This window comes from Macaca mulatta, chromosome 13, assembly GCF_049350105.2.
Source record: "Macaca mulatta isolate MMU2019108-1 chromosome 13, T2T-MMU8v2.0, whole genome shotgun sequence".
In the NCBI taxonomy this organism is placed as follows: domain Eukaryota; kingdom Metazoa; phylum Chordata; class Mammalia; order Primates; family Cercopithecidae; genus Macaca; species Macaca mulatta.
The window spans coordinates 108,882,063-108,894,651 of NC_133418.1; the positions used below are offsets into that span (position 1 = coordinate 108,882,063).

General features: G+C 45.4%; 1 long non-coding RNA gene across 1 annotated transcript; it reads right to left on the reverse strand.

Annotated features, from left to right (window-relative positions):
- Nucleotides 1-8,810: 8,810 nt before the first annotated feature.
- On the reverse strand, nt 8,811-11,700 carry LOC144333965 (uncharacterized). Its single transcript, XR_013403103.1, has 3 exons — nt 11,600-11,700; nt 9,386-9,449; nt 8,811-8,891 (listed from the first exon to the last, which is right to left on the reverse strand). It is a non-coding gene; the product is annotated as an uncharacterized LOC144333965 (long non-coding RNA).
- Nucleotides 11,701-12,589: the final 889 nt, after the last annotated feature.

Here is a 12,589-nt window from a genome sequence, read left to right on the forward strand (position 1 = left end):
TGACCCAAGGTGATCTTTACTGGGGGGACCCGTGAAAGATTGATTTGAGCAGAGCTGAGTTAGACAAACAAGCCATTCACATAACTTCAAATCTGGAGGCAAATCAGGTAAAAATGTGAGCAACCTTTGTGGCCTGGAATTTCCTGTCCCCATAGTCAGGAATTAGGACAATACTCCTAGCTTCAGCAAGTATTGATGAAGAAGTTTCTACATCTTCTTTAAATAGCCCCTTAGAATGATCCAATAGGTCATCTAGGTCCCGTCGATGGCTAAGCTGGTTTCTTGCCAAATATCTTTGAAAAGGAACCCAAAAGGGTGCCTTTCACATAATTTAGAGCAACAACTCTTAATATTTCAATCACAATCACTCATTTGAAACAAAACAAAACAAAACAATCTTTTCTCCAAAGAGCCCAAGTTTTGGGCTCTATTAAACAAACTACACTAACTTGTTTTCCAAATTTTCTGTCATCAAAACACAGGAAATTGCATAAAAGGTTCTGATGGAGTTAAGGCCACTGTAGCTGCAGCATGGTAAGGACATGACTACAACCAGAGGAAAACTAGTCAGTGCTTTGTGCTCCGGAGAGGCTGAGTAAAGGCATTTTTTGTTTGTTTGTTTGTTTGTTTGTTTGTTTGTTTGTTTGTTTAGACAGAGTCTCTCCTTGTTGCCCAGGCTGGAGTGCAGTGGCACAATCTTGGCTCACTGCCACTTCTGCCTCCTAGGTTCAAGCAATTCTCCCGCCTCAGCCTCCTGAGTAGCTGGGACTACAGGTGCACACCACCACACCCAGCTTATTTTTTGTGTTTTAGTAAAGACAGGTTTTCAACATGTTGCCCAGGCTGGTCTCAAACTCCTGAGCTCAGGCAATCTGCCTGTCTCAGCCTCCCAAAGTGCTAGGATTACAGGTGTGAGCCACTGCACCCGGCCTAAGGCATGATTTTAGCTACCTTGGAGTAAAATGTTTAACTGTCAGTGATCATTCCAGAAGCCTTGGCATGGAGGATCCCAGGCTGGGAACCCCTAACCCTGAAGCTTCATTCCCTCCATTTCTAAGCCCACTGCCCATGTCATGAGAACAAGGTGGCAGAGGAGGAGGGTGTAAGAGCCAGATGGAGGCTTTGTTTGTTTTCCCTAAAGTGTTATTTATTGTTAAACAAAGGAAAAAATCTGACATTAATGAAAATTTTAAAACAGAGAAGCATCAATAGTAATCCTGTGACCAACATTTTAATTTTCTTCTACAATGTCTCCAGGCTTTATCCACATGCACACTCTCACTATTTGTGGATTCCGTATTTGTGAATTCACCTACTTGCTAAAATGTATTTGTAACTCCAAAATCAATACTTGTGGCACTGTCTTGGTCGTCCACAGACATGCACAAAGTGGTGGAAATTTTGAGTAGTTCCACATGCATGTTCCTAGTAGAGTTTGAACAGGACAAGTTTTGCCTTCTTGTTTCAGCTCTCATACTGTAAATGAGCATCCCTTTCACAGACTATTTAGTGCCCACGTTTTTTGCATTTTTGTGCTTTCTATTGGAAATCTGTCTGTTTTAAATGGCTTCTAAGCATAGTGCTGAAGTGTTGTCTAGTGTTTCTGCATGTGAGGAGGCTGAGATGTGCCTGACAGAGAGAGTATGTATTAGATGAGCTTCATTTCAACACGACTTCAAGGGCTATTGGCCATGAGTTTCATTTTAGTGAATCAACAAGATTCTGTCTTTGGATAGAAGCCTGCATAAAATAAAATTATGAATTAATCAACTAACAAAACATTATAACCAGAGGCTCTCAGGACTCTGTGTTCCTCCTAGAGGCAGTGGTTCGGCATTCACTAATTCAGTATTCATGGCGATATGGTTTGGCTGTGTCCCCACCGAATCTCATCTTGAATTGTAGGTCCCATAATCCCCATGTGTTGTGGGAGAGACCAGGTGGAGATAATTGAATCATGGGTGCAGTTTATCGCATCCTGTTCTCATGATAGTGTGTTAGTTCTCATGAGATCTGATGGTTTAATAAGGGGCTTCCTCCTTCACTGGGCACTCATTCTTCTCCTTCCTGCTGCCATGTGAAGAAGAACATGTTTGCTTCCCCTTCTGCCATAATTGTACATTTCTTGAGGCCTCCTCAGCCCTGCAGAACTGTGAGCCAATTAAATCTCTTTTTTTAATAAATAACCCAGTCTAGGGTATGTCTTTATTAGCAGCATGAAAACAGACTAATACAGTAAATTGGTACTCAGAATGGGGTGCTGCTGTAAAGATACCCAAAAATGTGGAAGCGACTTTGGAACTAGATAACAGGCTGAAGTTGGAACCATTTGGAGAGCTCAGAAGAAGACAGGAAAATGTGGCAAAGTTTGGAACTTTCTAGAGACTTGAATGGCTTAGACCAAAATGCTGACAGTGATATGAACAATGACGTCCAGGCTGAGGTGGTCTCAGATGGAGATGAGGAACTTGTTGGGAACTGGGGTAAAGGTCACTTTTGCTATGCAAAGGGACTGGCTACATTTTTCCCCTGCCCTAGAGATCTGTGGAACTTTGAACTTGAATTTAGAGTATCTGGCAGAAGAAATTTCTAAGTGGAAAGGTGTTCAAGAAGCAGAGCATAAAAGTTTAGAAAGTTTGGAAAATCTGCAGCCTGATGATGTGACAGAAAAGAAAAACCCATTTTCTGGGGAGAAATTCAAGCTGGCTGCAGAAATTTGTGTAAGTAATGAGAAGCCAAATGTTAATCACTAAGACAATGTGGCAAATGTCTCCAGGGCATGTCAGAGATCTTCACTGCAGCCCCTCCCATCACAAGCCTAGAGGCTTAGGAGGAAACAATGGTTTTCTGGGCTAGGCCCAGGACCCCACTGCTCTATGCAGCCTAGGGACATGGTGCCCTAAGTCCCAGCTGCTTCAGCTGTAGCCATGGCTAAAAGGGGCCAACATACAGCACATACCATTGACTCAGAGGGTGCAGGCCCCAAGCATTGTGGCTTACATGTGGTGTTGAACCTGTGGGTACACAGAACTCAAGAATTGAGGTTTCAGAACCTCCACCTAGATTTCAGAAAATGCATGGAACTGCCTTCATGTCCAGGCAGAAGTTTGTTGCAGGGGCGGAGCCCTCACATAGAACCTCTGCTAGTAGGGCAGTGCAGAAGGAAAATGTGGGGTCAGAGCCCCCAAACAGAGTCCCCACTAGAACAACTGCCCAGTGGAGCTGTGAGAAGAGAGCTACAATCCTCCAGACCCCAGAATGGTAGATCCACCAACAGCTTACCCTATGCTCCTGAAAAAGCCACAGGCACTCAACACCAGCCCATGAAAGCAGCTGGGAGTGGGGCTGTACCCTGCAAAGCCACAGGGGCAGAGCTGCCCAAGGCCATGGGAGCTCACCCCTTGCATCAGCATGACCTGGATGTGAGAAGTGGAGTCGAAGGAGATCATTTTGGAACTTTAAGGTTTAATGACTGCACTATTGGATTTCATACTTGCAAGGGGCCTGTAACTCCTTTGTTTGGGCCAATTTCTCCCACTTGAAATGGGTGTATTTACCCAATGCCTGTACTACCATTGTATTTAGTAAGTAACTAACTTGCTTTTGATTTTACAGGCTCAGAGGAAGAAGGGACTTGCCTTGTCCTAGATAAGACTTTGGGCTTGGACTTTTTTTTTTTTTTTTTTTTTTTTTTGAGATGGAGTCTCGCTCTGTCACCCAGGCTGGAGTGCAGTGGTGCAATCTCGGCTCACTGCAAGCTCCGTCTCCGGGGTTCACGCCATTCTCCCGCCTCAGCCTCCCGAGTAGCTGGGACTACAGGTGCCCACCACCGTGCCCGGCTAATTTTTTCTATTTTTAGTAGAGACGGGGTTTCACCGTGGTCTCGATCTCCTGACCTTGTGATCTGCCCACCTCAGCCTCCCAAAGTGGGGCTTGGACTTTTGAGTTAATGCTGGAATGAGTTAAGCTTTGGGGGATGGTTGGAAGGGGATAATTGTGTTTTGAATCATGAGAACAAGAGATTTGGGAGGGGCCAGGGGCAAAATGATATGGTTTCGCTGTTTCCCCACCCAATCTCACCTTGAATTATAGTTTCCACAATCCCCACATGTCCTGGGAGGGACCAGGTGGAGATAATTAAATCACAGGAGCAGTTTCCCCCATCTTGTTCTTGTGATAGTGAGTTCTCACAAGAGCTGATGTTTTTATAAGGGGCTTCCCCCTTTGTTGGGCACTCATTCTTCTCGTTCCTGCTGCCATGTGAAGAAGGATGTGTTTGCTTCCCCTTCTGCCATGATTGTAAGTTTCCTGAGGCATTCCCAGCCCTGCAGAACTGTGAGTCAATTATACCTCTTTCCTTTATAAGTTTCCTAGTCTCAGGTGTGTCTTTGTTAGTAATATAAGAACAGACGAATAAACTTATAAAACACAGCTATTGTGAATAACAAAGCTTAATTGTATTTAGAATTTCTTTTCCTGCTTATTTCAGTTCATATGTGATAAGCAATTGTCAGTATTGCCATACATGAATACTTCTTTGACTGGACAAGCCATCATCTACTTTACTAATCCCTTGTTGTTGGGCTTCCAGGTTATTTCCAACATTTATAGACAAGGCTGCAAAAAGAATCTTCATGGATATAATGTGTGAACTCCACAAAGACACCTATTATGTACGAGTCTGCAGCCCCAGAGCATATTTCAGTGCTTGACATATAGTTTATCTCAATAAATGTTTATTGAGTGAGTGAATGACATACATTTGGACAATGATGATCAGGGACAGTCAGTCCAACAGGTGAGACTCTTGGTAGGTGTTCAGTAAATGTCTGTTCCTTGATGCCTGAACATCTACTGATCACCTGCTATGTCTCTGTAGCTAGCACTATGCCTGCATCTTTACTTTCATCATATTGTTTAAAACCTACTACCTTTGGAGGTAAATTTTATTAGCCTCATTTTACCAGTAAGGAAATGAAGATTTATATAAGTCATCTGTGAACAGTCATGCAGCTGACTAGAGCCCCTGCCATGACTCTAGCTCAGGTCTTGGTGATTTCAAATACCCTGCTTTTTCTACTGCACCAGGCTGGAGCCCATCTGTGGTCCTGAGCCTTGCTGGCACAGCTCCTGTGGTCACCAGATCAGAGGCAGCAAGATCGGCCAGGCTCCTACAAAGGCCACTGGGACACATAATCCCTAAGGCTCTGCTTTCTCCTCCTCTCCCCATAATTCTCCCACCTGAATTCCTCCTTTCTCCTGTAATCACACATGCCTGACATAATGGTTGTTTCTATTCTCTGGTCCTAGGCTCTGCCTCTATGGAGGTAATTGGCAGGCACTCAGCCTTTAATACCTTCTCCCAGGCTAACTGAAACTCACACCTGACTTGACTATGATGTGGGGATGGATGCAATTATGCAATGAGGGCAGAGGCTATTGGATTCCAGAAGCTTTCCAAGGTGGGGGATTAGATCTCCTCTTTTGATTTGAATGGATCTGAGTTGGCGGTGGGGATGTGAGCAATGTTGGGCCTTTCTTGACATTTATAAAGCATGAGGTAAAGATGGAAATGAGGTTTATTTCTTCTACATTTCAGAAACACAGGGATCATCTTGGCTGGTATCCCCTCAGGGAGGGGATGTCTGATATTAGGCATAAGCCCTCAGCTTTGAGATCATTAACAGCAGACCTCAGACATGCTGGTGGCTCCCAAAACAGGGGCCAGCAGCTTCTTGCAAAGTCAGAGGCACACTGGTTAGCTTGTCGATAACCCTTCTCATTTGCTATTTTGCAAAGCACTTAAACTGCCATCATGGTCTCAGTCTCACAATGCCATCAGGGAGGAAGAGAGAAGATGGTGTTTCCTCCTCTGGGAATGTCCTTCCCCTCTTTCCTGCCTGGGACACTCCCATCTCTCTTTCAGAACCCAGGACTAGTGGTTTTCTTTCTCGGAAGACTTCTCTGTCAGAATTCCCCAGAAGTAGTCACAGAACTCCCTTTGCCCACACTGCCCCTGAAAGGTTCCTTGTATCCAATACCATGTCCTAAAAACATGGGCTTGTATATCTGTCTCTCTCGAAGGCAAAAATTGCACCTCATCTAGCTCTGGTCCCAAGTGCCTATAGAGTGTCTGTCACATAGAAGGTATTCTGAAAGCATTGAATGGCCAGGTGGGAGAAGATAAAGATCAACTTCTTTAAAAGGAGATGCAATGCCTTCTTGCCCTTTTTAATATATATATAAATACATATAATACATATAATTATATATAATTTTATATATATATATGTATTAGAGCTAGGGTCTCACTCTGTAGCCTAGGCTGGAGTGCAGTGATACAATCATAGCTCACAGTAACCTGAAATTCCCAGGCTCAAGTGATCCTCACACCTCAGCCTCCTGAGTAGCTAGGACTACAGGCACCTAACACCATGCCCAGCTAATTTTTTAAAAAATTTTTTTGTAGAGATGAGGGTCTTGCTATGTTGCCCAAGCTGTTCTCAAACTCCTGGCCCCAAGCATTGGGATTTTAGGTGTGAGCTACTGTGCCCAGCCCCTTACCCACTTGTTTAAATACCTGAAAAATTCAGTGTTGTTTTTGAAACATAGAGTCTTTGAAGGGGAAATTAGCTTTACGTTCTGCTTTCATGCAAGAGTCCTCTTGTTAGCATGAAAAAATAATTGTTCAGTATCTCCCTGGACATCCCCATTGATGGTGAGCTGGGTGGATTTTTCATCAATCCTAACTTTCTGTAGGAATCTGCCTTCATCCTCACTCAGAGCCCTGAGACTCTGGAAGATGGAACAACAATTATAATCATAACACTCATGGTTTGCCCATAATAATGTTTATCATAGCAGCTAACATTTATTGAGAACTTATGTGCCAGGCACTGTTCTTGGTGGTTTACTTATTTGATCCTCATATTGACCCTCTGAGGTGATACGATTATTATCCTCATTTTATAGACAAGACATTTGAGGACCAGAGAGGTAAAATAACTCACCTAAAGTCACAAAGCTAGTAAAGTGCAGAGCTGGGATCAGAACTCAGATGGTATAGCTCCAGAACCCACATCCTAACTACCATATCTGCTACCCTGTGGAAATGAATGAATGGTGTGTCTTAATGCACCAGGTCCAATCATAGCCCTTTTCCATACAGCAGCTCACCTACCACTGGCGAGAGTCCCGGAACATAGACAAGCGAATACCCCCATTTTACAGAAGATCAACATGGGAGATAAGTTACACACCACATCCCTCACATGGTACAGGCTCCATGTACCATAACTGGACCAGGACCGCACCGAGGACACTGCCTCCTACATAAGGATGTTGTGACTCAGAAAATGCTTATTTCTCTCTATGCCGAAATTCAATTTCTACAAATTCATTTTGGACCTATCGGTACATACCTAGAATGCCCAAAAGGCCTCTTGACTTTTTCCCCACTCTGGGCCTCAGTTTCCTCAACTATAAAACACAAAGATCCTCTCTTACCCTGGCATAGCATCCTATTTTTAGCTGAGGTCTAGGGAAGAGGAGGAGGGAAGAGCGGGAGCGAGAGGAGGAAGAGGATAGAGGGAAGAGCGGGAGCAAGAGGAGGAAGAGGATGGAGGTCATCATGTCCTAGGGGAGTCACTCAGCAGCAGGATCCTGTATTTTAGGAATGGGCCAAATGAGGAGAACCTAGAAAGAGTAGTAAAAGCTATTTTTTCTGTAGGAATCTGCCTTCATCATCACTCAGAGAAAGCTACCAGTCTCCTAGTGATGCCCTCAAGACTCTGTTTTCTGTTTCTACTTTAGCAGGTAAAAGACATGCTGTAGAACATCCCCCTTCTTAGATATTCTAATAGTAACCTGGCCTAGCTTCATTTTCAGGCAGTGGAAGAAGCTGGTGCAGACACACATATCTTAAAATCCCTCAAATGGCCTGGGCGCCATGGCTCATGCCTATAATCCCAGCACTTTGGAAGGCCAAGGCAGGCAGATTGCCTGAGGCCAGGAGTTTGAAACCAGCCTGACCAACATGGTGAAACCCCGTTTCTACTAAAAATACAAAAATTAGCTGGGCATCTTGGCATCCACCTGTAAGCTCAGCTACTAGGGAGACTGAAGCAGGAGAATCACTTGAACCCAGGAGGCGGAGGTTGCAGTGAGCCAAGATCGCACCATTGCACTTCAGCCTGGGTGACAAGAGCGAAACTCCATCTCAAACAAAACACAACAAAACAAAAAAAGTCTCAAATGAGCGATTCTAACACTCTCCTCCCACCCTCACCCCACCCCACCCTGTGCTCCCGCTCTCCAAGGCTCTTTCCACCAGCTGCCCTAAGATTAATTGTCCAAAAGAACACCAGGTGGGGACCCAGTGGGCGTGTCTCATTGACAAGCCACTTTGCAAGAGTTGAAGCTTGAAAGTTCACCTGGAGAGCAGGTGGGGCCAGCTGCTCTCAGGACAAACTGCTGTACCTGCTGGGTGGGCTCCCCAGTGCCACAGCCCTGGACAGCAGTGAAGAATCAGCCCTTTGTGAGTTGACTTGTGGTTTAGGCTTCTTCCACCACAGCTCAAGCCAGCACCACGGGCCATGCAGTCTACACTGCTGGGGCACCCCGTGTGCACAGGGCACATGGCATGAGGCCCCTCAGCTTAGGGTAAACTAAAGGCAAAATAAGAGGAGGCTGCCCCCTACTTGGTGACCATTGGGGGAACCTGTGCATTCTCTCCCAAAAAGGAACAATGAGGAGGTGAGACACTGGGGCCCCCTGCCACTCACCACTAATGCTAAGGAAGGAGCAGGCTTACCTGACTGTGAGGCAGGCTGAGTGGCTCAGCCCTCCGGGGGCCTGCCTGGCCAGCTGGGGTGTTCCATCTACCCATGCACCTGTAGGATGAGCATTGAAAGGTCAGGGCCTGGCCCACCCGCTGCACACAGAATGGGAGCTTCATCTCTCATGCTTCCAACAAATGGGCTAGACAGGGTGAGGCAGAAACCATGGGAAAACAGCACAGCTCGGTGGCCCCCAGCTCCTCCTCGGGCAGGTTGTCTCAAAGTATAAACTTGGAAGGTGGGGGGTGAGGAAGCCAGACTCTCGCCATGGAGCTCTGAATGCCACCCTCATCAGCAGCACGGCTGAGACTGAACCTCCATCTGCTGGCTTCTGTGTCTGCTGTTCAGTTGGCCTCAACTCAGAGGGAATCATAGGGTATAAGCAGAACCATGGCTTCTGTGATAACTTTAGGAAGAGCAGCCTGGCCCAAATGTGCCTGCCCATCCCAGACTCAGCACTCTCTGCAGAGGGAGCCCACGCTTAGGACACACACCCTCTTCCTATACCATCGAAGGAAGGGATCTGGTACAAAGGACAGGTCACCCACCCTGACAGGAAAGGGTCCTAGTGCAGTCTGACCACTTCTCCTCTCAGGGCCTTAACTTGTTTATCTGTAAAACAAGGAGGAGATAACAGCAAAGACACGGAATCAACCCAGGTGCCCATCAATGGTGAATTGGATAAAGAAAATGTGATACATATACCCCATGGAATAGTATGCAACTGTAAAAAGGAATGAAATCATGTCCTTTGCAGCAATATGGATATAGCTGGAGGCCATTATTCCAAAAGGATCAATACAGGAACAGAAAACTAAGTACCACATATTCTCACTTATAAGTGGGAGCTAAACATTGGGTACACATGGACATAAAAATAGGAACAATAGACACTGGAGGATACAAGGGGTGACAGGGAGGGAGGAGGGCAAAGGCTGAAAAAAATCTATCAGAGTGACAGATTCACTCGTACTCTAAACTTCAGCCTCACACAATATACCTTTGCAACAAATCTGCACATGTACCACCTGATTCTAAAATAAAAATTGAAAGTGGAAAAAAAAAGTGGGGAGGAGGTGAGAATACCTGGTTAAATGAGACCATTTGCAAATCCTAATGTGAAGAATATTGACCACCGTCAGAGGGAATCAGGTCTGGGAGTTCTGGGCCTGGCCGGGCCTTCCTTGGACCCTCTGTCCTGGGAACCCCGCAAGGCTTACAAGTGTATATCATCGTCCTTTCTAGATCTGTGGCCCCAGGCATTGCTGGACCCATAGTGGGTGCTCACTCTGAGCTGCTGAGGGGAGGACTCAGTTCCATTTATGAAACTGACAGATCTCAGTGTGGCCTCTCTCTTCTCCCACCTGCCAGTTGCTATGCAGGCAAGGCTTGTTAAGACCTTCAGAACTCTGCAAGGGCAAAAGTACAGACACCATGTTGCATACGTGAAGCTGGAGACCTTCGTTTCCCATTTAGAAAAGCCGATGTTGAGCACTCCCATTGGGAGGAAAGAGGAGCCAGCTAGAGCTTTCTCCCAACTAAAACCACTGCCAACCAGAGAAGAGAGTTCCCTGAGGACCAAGAGAGAGTTCATGGGGCTCAGGTGAGCTCCTGGGCATTGATGCTCAGCCAGGCCAGGAAATAGAACGAGGCAGGTGGGGGGCTCCAGCTCTCAGAATCTGCATTGTCTCTTGCCTCCCTCGCAGATGCGGCAGGCAGAGATAAATGAACAGCAATCAACAATGAAACTTCCACTTTCTAATGAACTTGGTGAAGTGCACCTTCTATTTTTAACTGGCCCAATTTCTCAGTCACATCACATGACTCCTATTGTCTTGTCTGAGAATTATGAACAAGAAAGAGAGAGAGAAATTGGGCCATATTTTCTAGTGCAGTAAGGTGATGAACTCTCTAGTCACATGTATATTTCCTCTTTCATTTGTAATTTGCTAAGTAACCTTAGAGAAAAAATGCGCCTTTTTACAACTTTGGTGCTCTATTTAAGGAAACTAAGAGCCATAAAATGACCTTATTGAGGTCACATGTAAAGTTCTGAGCTAAATAAGAAATTGCTTTGGAAAATATGTCAATGTTCTGGGTTCATTTAACTTCAGGAGTTACAGAAACGATTTTGGTGTGGAGGTTGGGTGGGTTAATCCTAATTGTTTCCAGTTCATGTAAAATTTTGTCTTATATTGGGCAGCACTCTAGGAAGGTTCTTTTTTTTTTTTTTTTTTTTTTTTTTTCAGACAGGGTCTTACTCTATCACCCAGGCTGGAGTGCAACGGTGCAATCTCGGCTCACTGCAACCTCCACCTCTGGGTTCAAGTGATTCTCCTCCCTCAGCCTCCCAAGTAGCTGGGACTACAGGTGTGCGCCACCGTGCCTGGCTAATTTTTGTATTTTTAGTAGAGTTGGGTTTTCACCGTGTTGGCCAGGCTGGTCTTAAACTCCTGACCTCAGGTGATCCACCTGCCTCTACCTCCCAAGTGCTGGGATTACAGGTGTGAGCCACCACACCCAGCGATAGTGGGAAGGTTCTTTAGGTAACCTGGGAATAAAACATTGCTCTGTTTTTTTCTACCCATGTTACCTGGCTTGGGCAATTTTCTCAACCTATATATGTTTCGCTTTCCCCCTCCTATCTTTCCCTCAGTCTCCACGTGTGACATTTTTCAAGGCAATTGTCAATTTCTTAAAGACAGTATATAACTCATAGCTCACCTTCCCTGAGATAAGGGGAGGAGACTATTGTTTCTTACCTGTTATATGTGAAAGCCAAGGCGGTTCCTTAAAATTCATCAGTTTGGACAAATCAGCTTCACCGCCCTCGACTCTGAATTATCCAAGTTCAGTATATCCTAGAAATGTGAAATCTGAATAACCTTGTTAGGAATTTTGGTATGTGTTAGGAAACTATCACTTTGGCACATTAAACAGTCCCTCATTCTGGATCCACTATGTTTAAACCCACTTCCCAAACTGTGTGATGAGGTACCCTGAGGCCCACGGCAAACTCACAAGAGCACTGAAGAGTTGTTTTTTTTCATTTTGTTTTTTTTGAGACAGAGTTTTGCCCTTGTTGCCCAGACTGGAGTGCAGTGGTGCGATCTCAGCCCACTGCAACCCCCACCTCCCGGGTTCAAGCGATTCTCCTGCCTCAGCCTCCCAAGTAGCTGGGATTACAGGCATGGACCACCATGCCCAACTAATCTTGTGTTTTTAGTAGAGATGGGGTTCACCATGTTGCTCAGGCTGGTCTTGAACTCCTGACCTCAGGGGATCCACTCACCTCAGACTCCCAAAGTGCTGGGAGTACAGGCGTGAGCCACCACACCCAACCTGAAGAGTATTTTAAATGTAGAAGCCATACCCAACACCCACAGGCCAACATATGGCGGTGAGCTCCAGGCTGCTCACCATTTCAGCATCAGATTGGGCTGCATCCCTTTCAAGGACATCATATCCTCGCAAAAGTTGAGTTTGAGGTGGTTGCTGGGATAACAGGCATGTGCAGTGTGAAAACCAATGCGGAATGGGAGGTGAAGGTGGTAGTGGCCCATCAGATTCCAAGATCTCAGAAGGTGCATAGCGCCCAGCTGGCTCACACATCCTGTGACTTGTAGTTATTTGCGAAAGAAATAAAAACAGTACTTTTTCTTTCCATGTATGGGTATTATTATTTCAAATAGCTACTAGTTAATTAGGAGATACTTGTCTTTTTTATATAACCACTTAAACAGAACTGTTAT